Below are 8,605 nucleotides of genomic sequence, written 5' to 3'. Positions count from 1 at the left end.
TATTTTAACTTATTGTTATAGTTTTTGGGCATCTTGTTTAATCTCTTTTAACTTTTGTATTCTTGTTTTTTAACATGTATTGCCCTGTTCACTGCCCTGAGTCCTTTGGGAGAAGGGCAGTATACAAATAAAATAATAATAATAATAATAATAATAATAATAATAATAATAATAATAATAATAATAATAATAATAATAATAATAATAATAATAATAATAATTATTGTTGTTGTTGTTGTTGTTATTATTATTATTATTATTATTATTATTATTATTTTATTTGTATACTGCCCTTCTTATTATTATTGTTGTTGTTGTTGTTGTTATTATTATTATTATTATTATTATTATTATTATTATTATTATTATTATTATTATTAAACTGCCTCAACTGTGGGCTGGTGATGAGTCAAAGGAGGACATTGGTTGAGGGGACACATGGACGAGTGCAGAAAAAGCTAGCAACAGAATATAGAGAGAGCTGTAAAGTTTAGAGGATTTATTTCATTCACATACATGTCCAATAAGAACAAGGCTGCAGTTCTGTCCACTCAGTCTATATGCACATGCCTGTGTGTTTCATCAAGCACAATGCTGAAATAAACAGCTTTTTTCCCCCACATATCTTCTAAACACCTTCTGGCCCTCAAACCTGTTGCTATTGTTGATGCCTAATTTTGCCCAGGATATTTCTTTACAGGGAGACCCTTCTTCAGGACTTTAGTGGGAGTGGAAATAGAAGATAAAGCCAGCAGGAACCAGGGACAATGTGGGTGGGTCGCTATGGAAACTCCAGCACCACTATCATTGCAGTAAAAGTTGCCATTCTTCAAGCCTCCTCCTCTTCCTGATATGGCACAATACTAGTTACTGCAGGAGATCCATGCTTGGCGGGGGGGGGGGGATAAGAAAAAAAAAACCCTGAACTACTCTCCCCTTTCTGGGATATGAGATAGAAATGGGAGAAGGAACACTCTTTTAGTCAGCTTCCCCTAGTTTTCTATCTTTCACATGACTTGGATTTTGATAATCTGTAGAAAGCTGTGGTTGCAGAGCTGGAATAGGTTTTGTCAATAAATATTAAATATTTCCTAGTTTTGGTTCATATTTATGACGATTGCTTTTGCGACCGTCTGACAAACAAAGCCAACAGGGAAGCCTGATTCCCTTTACAACCGTCTTACTAACTTAACAACTGCTGGGATTCACTTAACAACTGTGGCGAGAAAAGTTGTAAACCGGGGCAAAACTCAATAACTGTCTCATTTAACAACAGAAATGTTGGGCTCAATTGTAGTCGTAAGTCGAGGACTACCTGTATCTACTTTTCAGCACTCAGGTTTTCTTGATGTTGGATCTGGATTGCATGCAGCCAGACAAACATAGATGCGAGTGTCTGGAAGAAGCAAAATTACTCTTAGTTTCTCATTTTCCTCAGAATGAAACTAAGAGTAGTTTTGCTTATTGTAAAGAAATCCATGTTTGGCTGGCTGTTTCTTCTTTTCCTCCGTCATTTGGATTTGATCCTGTAATCAGCAAAGCATATTTAGTATGAAGCCTACCTGACATATAATAGATGACATGTCATAGATAATAGGAGTTTTTGATTTAATGTATCAACCAGCCATTATGGTATGAATCAAGCCTCTATCGCTTATTCCATGGCTAAAATCTGGATTGTTTTGTGTGTTTTGTGTGTAATCCCAGCAATTGTGTAAGGGGCATAAAGGAATATAATGTATAATGTATATATAATGTAATGGAATATAATGTAATGGGCGTAAAGGAACAGACACATTGACCTATAACCAGCCTACAAACCCCTCAGGATCTAAATCAACCGCACAGCCCACCAGAGACAACACTGACCCTCAACCAACCCACGGAAGCCCCTCCTCCACCCACCAGCAGTTCACCTCCCAATGACCCTGACCTGAGGTAACCTCCCCATCACGAGACCCATACTGATGACTCATACCTGACCCATCACAAGACCCATCACAAAACCCTCACTTGACACATCCACACCTGAAGGAAGAACACTGACACTGACATCCCCTAAACTCTGCGGAAGATGTTACCCAGCCTGGGTAACAAAATGTTCGGAAACCAACCCACTAGCTCGGAGAACAAGCTTTCATCCTCATAAAGGAATATATCTACATTATGTTCTCAAAGCGCGTATGGGTAACCTGATAAATCCAAGTTGCTTTGCATGACAACATCCCATAAACTCTAAATTGTGGCCATGCTGACTGGGATTTATGGAGATCTAACCCAAAATTTCTGGTGGGTGCCACTTGCCTACTTCTGCCTGAGAGAAACAGAACATAAATACTATGTATCCATTGGTGGGATTCAAATATGTGAACAACCGGTTCTCTGTGTGGATGCCGCTTCCGGAAGTCCATTCTGAGTCTGGGCGACAAAAAAATTAGCTACCGGTTCTGCTGAAGTGGTGCGAACCAGCTGAATCCCACCACTGTGTATATATATCCCTGTATTGTAGCTGAGTTTCATCATCATATACTATTATAACATTTCTGTTTTCTTTTAATCAGTACTGGAATCAAAAATTCAGTGGAACTACATTTCAAATGTATTTCAAAATGTACATAGCTGTACAATTCAAATGTGGGAGGGGGCACAATAACTCAGCGGTTAAAGACGCTGAGCTTGGCAGCTGGAAAGCTGACTGCCTGGTTTGAGACCCGAGCATCGCTGACAGGGTGAGCTCCTGTTTCTTGCCTCAGCTCCTGCCCACCTAGAAATTTCTAATCATGCAAATGCTAGTAGATAAATAGGTATGACTTTCTGTGCGCTTCGGCATGTAATCATGGCGGCTTCATGACCATGGAAAGTTGGCTTCCATATTGGCTGCCTTGGCTAAGAAATGGAGATAAACTCCACCACCTAGAGTCAGACATGACTAGACAAGAGAAGCCTTTACCTTTACATTTCAAATGCCTTACTTTCAAGGAATTAGAAAAATAGAAAATAGCTCCATTTCAAAAGAGACACTTGAGAGGTTCAGCTATAGAACAGCCAGGTAGAAAGGAACCCATGTTTAATAACAAAATTATTTAAAGTGGGCAGATTTTATTTCTGGGGGCATCTGGATTTTGAGCACTACTTTTAATTTGACTAATTGGGATGAGAAGTGTTATAAGTGCTAAAAAGATCCTTCATTTTAATTGTATTTTGCATTAAAACTGGATCCAAATCAGGGCGATCTCTTTCAGTGTTTGTGACAGAAGATTTGGCTGAGATTAGGTAAAGCTTTGCTTGCTGCATGATGAGAATGATGTGCTAGTTCTGGAGGATGCAGCAATTGCTATCCTACAGACAGGGTGAAATCGTTGTGCTGCCAACATAGAAGTGAACTGTTTAGCAAAAGACTGTTCTAACCCTTATTGACATGGATATCAAAAAGGTAATGCAGGACTCCCAACACAGGTAGAATAGGATTTCTGTGTTTTGAACATTTTGTTACCAAGCTTAAGGTTTCCCCAATTTCTTCTCTTTTATTTTAAATGCACATGAATAGGTTTTCTGGCATCTCCTATCCTCTTATTGCAATATTTACATCTTATTCTATTACACACACACACACACACACACACACACACCAACAGACTGTTATTTTACTCTGCATGAATATCTGATTTATTTGTATGATTTGCTGGTAACGTACACTTTGGAATTCCCATTTGCAAAATCTTTATTATTTTTCAGAGCAAAATGCCCTTCCCCACCCAAACTGAGAAATTGGCTTGGGGAACAAGCAAACATGCCATATTATTAATGTCTTATTGATTGGCATACAGCCTAGGCCTTTGGGGAAACAGGAGTGATGTTGCTATTTTGTACTAAGTTCCACTGCCTGCTAATTCCATTGTACCAGCTCCCTCTAAGTGTCAATGTTCAAGAGATGAGGGAGGGAGGGATGTGCCTATAAATAGGACATCCAGAGAAAAGTAAAAAGGAGATGGGTGTTTGGTTTGGTTGAGGAAAAGGTGAAGGAATAAAGGAATAATTTGCATCAACCTCCCAGTAGGAATAGGGCTCTGTCAGATTAAAGAGAAAGGAACTTTATGTTGTGAAAGAAATATCATGGAAAGTGCAGGCAAAATGCCTGCAAAAATTAGCAGTAAACCCCACTAGCTTTGTTTCTATCTTTGCTGGCACTCACTTGGAGATCCCATGCCTCCTGTTACTGCCTTAATTTCAGCCACCCATGAAGAACGTGTCCCTTTCCCAAATCAGCTGGGACAATGGAGGAAAGGCTGGTGTTTTTTGTGGATCTACTCCCTAGCTAAGTCAGTTTGCAAGGATTTTTCACAGTTAAGCACAGATATTTTCTTCTTTCTATTAAATAGATGAGCTGCCAGTAATAGAACTTGGCGGCATTTCCTTCTGGCTTTAGTATGATCTGTACACTTTCCATGACACTGTGTGTACACAAATGGAATATCTCTACCTAAATAAAGGAATGTTTACTTGCATATTTTATTTGACTTGAAGTGAGATAGAAACCAGTAACGCAGGGAGCATGGGCTGTGTATTTTTGCAGTCCTTAGAGCACCTCAGCATTCTGATTCCAATAGTCTACTCTAACTACTGATTTCAGCAGTATGATTATTTGCATTTTGACTCAATAAGGGACATTCTTTTTATCTTTAAAGTCCTGCCAATTCTCTCTGTACCAACCCCCCCATGTTAGTCCCACCCATCATGGTGACATAGTCATGTGACTGGAGATATGCTCTTGTTTAGTTTAAAAAAAACCTGCATGCAACCTGAAAATCTAAAAATGTTGTTGAGCTCCGAAATAAAGCATCAGCAAATCTTAAGGGAGCCAGCTTGCCATTAGGATTGTAGTATGTCTGATAATGATGGAAGAGATAAGATATAAGAATATCCCTCAAAACTGGTAGATCCGTCAGTACTAGAAACAAGTAAAAATGGATCATCTGTGTCTGTGTGTTAGATTAGAAGAAACAGAGACTGGAATTAAAATTGCTGGCCGAAACATCGGCAATCTCAAATAATGCTGATGATTCAGTTTGGTGGCTGGAAGTGAGGAAGACTTCAAGAGCCACTTGTTGAAGGTGTGGGGAGGAAGTGCAAAAGCTGGTCTGCAGCTCATTATGCTCCCCCCCCCAAAAAAAACCCCTAAGACATCGGCAAGCTATGCCATCCCATTCCAAATAAGTGGATGAGAAGCAGCAGTAGAAGCAGTGTGTTTATCTTAGCTCCAAAATATACAGGGACGGTGATACAAGACGTGAAATGAAGAAATATCTGTTATTTAGGAAAGAGTCTAAAACTAACAAAATGTTAAAGTGCAGAGACATCACACTGTCAAAAAAAAGTATTCTCAGAGATAAAGTTTTTCATGTTGTAACAGATGGCTATGAACATTCCTATCATCAGGAAGGCTGAATGAAGAAGACATTGATGCCTTCGAATTGTGCTTGGGAATATTGTTGAGGATTCCTTTGTAGCAAGAATTACCACAATGAGATTACTATATGCACTACTCACTATGGGGGAAGGGTTGGTGAAGTCTAAGTTGGCTGAAATGGATCAAGGGACTTCTTTGCTTGACTACATTTATTGGTGACTGGAAGCCTCTTAAGGACTTTTTTTTGCACAAAAATGGAAAACATGTATTTGTGATCTATGGTTTTGATGATTAGACTGGATAGGTTACAGAAAGAAGAGCAATAGGAGGTAACTTAGAGAGAGGGGCTAAAACATATTTGTAGCTTATAGCTGCTGTGAAGAAAATTGGAAGCCATTTCTTTATAATTTTTTTTCTCTCTTCTATTTTTGTTCATTTTCCCCCCTTTCCTTGCACTTTTTGTATTTTCTTTGAATTCTTAAATTTTCTTTTTTCTTCCTTACTTTCTGTTAGTTTGTGTTAGTTTTTTTTTATTTTAAATGTCTTACAATATACATATACATATATTCCTATGTAGTAACAAGAGGCTAGGTTTGTAGGGTGAAGGATGGAAATCTCTACCTCTTCTGACAAAACTCTTCTGGACCTGCTTCTTCCTTGACCATGCCTGCCATAGTGCAGCTGATTTATTCTTCCTGCTGCCACCTATCAACTGGGGTTGGTAGTTGCCTTTACATGCACCCTTCCTCTTAACCCAGTGTGTGAGAAAATAGGAATACCACTGGCAAATAACAGGGAAATAATAGTAATAATAATTCTACTTCTCCAAAGGAGCTCAGCAAATACCTGAAAGCAATTAAAGCTTTTTTGACTAATATCCGAGCCTTTTTGGAATTCATTTGGGGTCCTACACGTCAGGACATTATTTTTTCTTTTGAAAGTGTTCAGACCAAGTTCTTGGGATCAATTTTTCAAGTACGGTACCTTGCTGCATTCCAGACTGGGTGCTTTGCCATGAAGCTGGCCTACTTTAAATAGAAACCTCGGTCTGGATTTTTTATTTTCTTCTATTAACTTAAGCTTTCCTTTATTTCAGTTGGCTTGGACCCTCTAATTATGAACCATAGCTTTCAGGCTTCCTGATGCTGGGCAACCCGCGTCAAATTGCAAATTTAGGGTTCGATTGGTTCGATGCATTGGGCATTCAGGTCACCGGCATTCACCAGACTCAAACAACAGATTTCCCTTCTGTCTGCAAGGAATTCACAGATATTTTCGGCCCAAGTTTGGGAGAGTACAAGGGCACTCCAATAGCTTTTAAATTTAATCCCCAGGTCGCGCCAATTCGGGTTAAGCCCCACCGTGTGCCATTTGCGTTAAAGCACAAAATCGATGCAGAGCTGGACAAGCTTGTTAGGGGGTTTTAGAGCCTGTAGACAGTGAGTAGTTGGAGACCCCCTTTATAATGCCACTCAAGGCCAATGGAGAGGTACGAATATGTGCTGACTACAAGTGTACCATTAACCGGGCACTACAGCAACACGTGTACCCCATTCCAGTCATTAGCCATATTCTGGCGTCATTGCAAGGTGGCCGTGTGTTCGCTAAATTAGATTTAGCACAGGCCTATCAACAGCTGCTGGTGGATGAGGCCATGGCAGCTGCACAAACGATTGTTATGCACAGGGGGGCCTTCAAGGTAAAGCGCCTTCAATTCAGGGTAAGTGTATAGTCCCAGGGATTTTTCAGGGGATCATGGAGCACACGCTCAAGGGTATTTCGGTGGTCTGCCTCTACTTTGATGATGTACTCATCACCGGGGAGTCCACAGAAGTTCTGGCTGAACGGCTTAGAGCTGTCCTTCAGTGGTTCCATGCCATGGGACTTAGATTAAGGAGAGACAAATGTAAGATTGGGGTTCCATCCACAGAATTCCTTGGATTTAGAATCGATGCCAAGGGCATCCATCCTGCAGAGTCAAAGCTGAAAGCAATTCAGCTGGCACCAAGCCCTAGGTCCAAGGGAGAGCTTCTAGCCTTCTTGGGCCTCCTGAATTTTTATCATTCATTCCTCCCCAACAAGGCACAGTGGCAGAGCCGCTACACCAGCTCTTAGACAAAAACTCCCCATGGCAGTGGCCCAAGCTCCACGAAAGGAGTTTTCAGGCAGTCAAGGCGTTGTTGTCCTCGAACTCAGTCCTCATGTACTTTAATGAAAAGCTGCCAGTTTGCATCACGTGTGATGTGTCCCCATATGGGATTGGAGCTGTGCTGAGTCACTTGTCGGTGGATGGGAGGCAGTCACCCATCGCCTATTACTCAAGGACCTTGTCCTCAGTGGAGCGCAACTATGCGCAAATCAACAAAGAGGCCTTGGCCATCGTGGCCAGGGTTAAGAAGTTCCATGACTATATGGGAGGAAGTTCACAGTCTTTACTGACCACAAGTCCTTGCTAGGCTTGTTTACAACAGACAAGCAGACACCTCAAATTTTGTCGCCACAAATGTTGAGGTGATCCATCTTCCTTTCAGCCTATGACTACAGGCTGGTTCACAAACCTGGCAAAGAGATGGGCCACGCAGACGGCCTTAGCAGATTGCCATTGCCATACGTGGAGCCCGATCCAGGTCCAGCTGCACGCATTTTAGCAATTCAAGACTTGCCAGAGTTTCCCCTACATGTGGGAGATGTTGCTGCAGAAATGGCAGCCAACAAAATCCTAAGCAGCGAGTTGGCTTGGATTCACACAGGGTGGCTGGAAAATAGCAGGGGGCCCGAGTTCCAGAGTTTTTTCAATCGAAAAAATGAGCTTTTGGCTCACAAGGGTTGTGTCCTTTGGGGCAGCAGGGTCGTAGTCCTCAGTTCACTCAGGCCCAGAGTTCTCCAGTCTCTGCATGAAGGCCATCCGGGCAGTATCCAGATGAAGGCACTGGCAAGGAGCTACCTCTGGTGGCCAGGGCTAGCTAAAGCTATCAAGGCCCAAGTACACAGGTGTTACACATGTCAACAGTCCAGATCAGAGATGCTGCACTGATGGTAGGAAATGCACACACCGTGGTCAAGGATCCACATAGATTTTGCAGGGCCCTTTCAGGGACAATTGTTTTTAATAGTGGTCAATAGCAACTCTAAATGGTTGGAGGTGGTTCCAATTCCCAATATGACTACTGCAAGGACCATCCAGGTGTTGCGGTCACT

The sequence above is a fragment of the Vipera ursinii genome, assembly GCF_947247035.1.
Source record: "Vipera ursinii genome assembly, chromosome: 2".
Classification (NCBI taxonomy): domain Eukaryota; kingdom Metazoa; phylum Chordata; class Lepidosauria; order Squamata; family Viperidae; genus Vipera; species Vipera ursinii.
Note: the sequence above shows the minus strand (reverse complement) of the source record.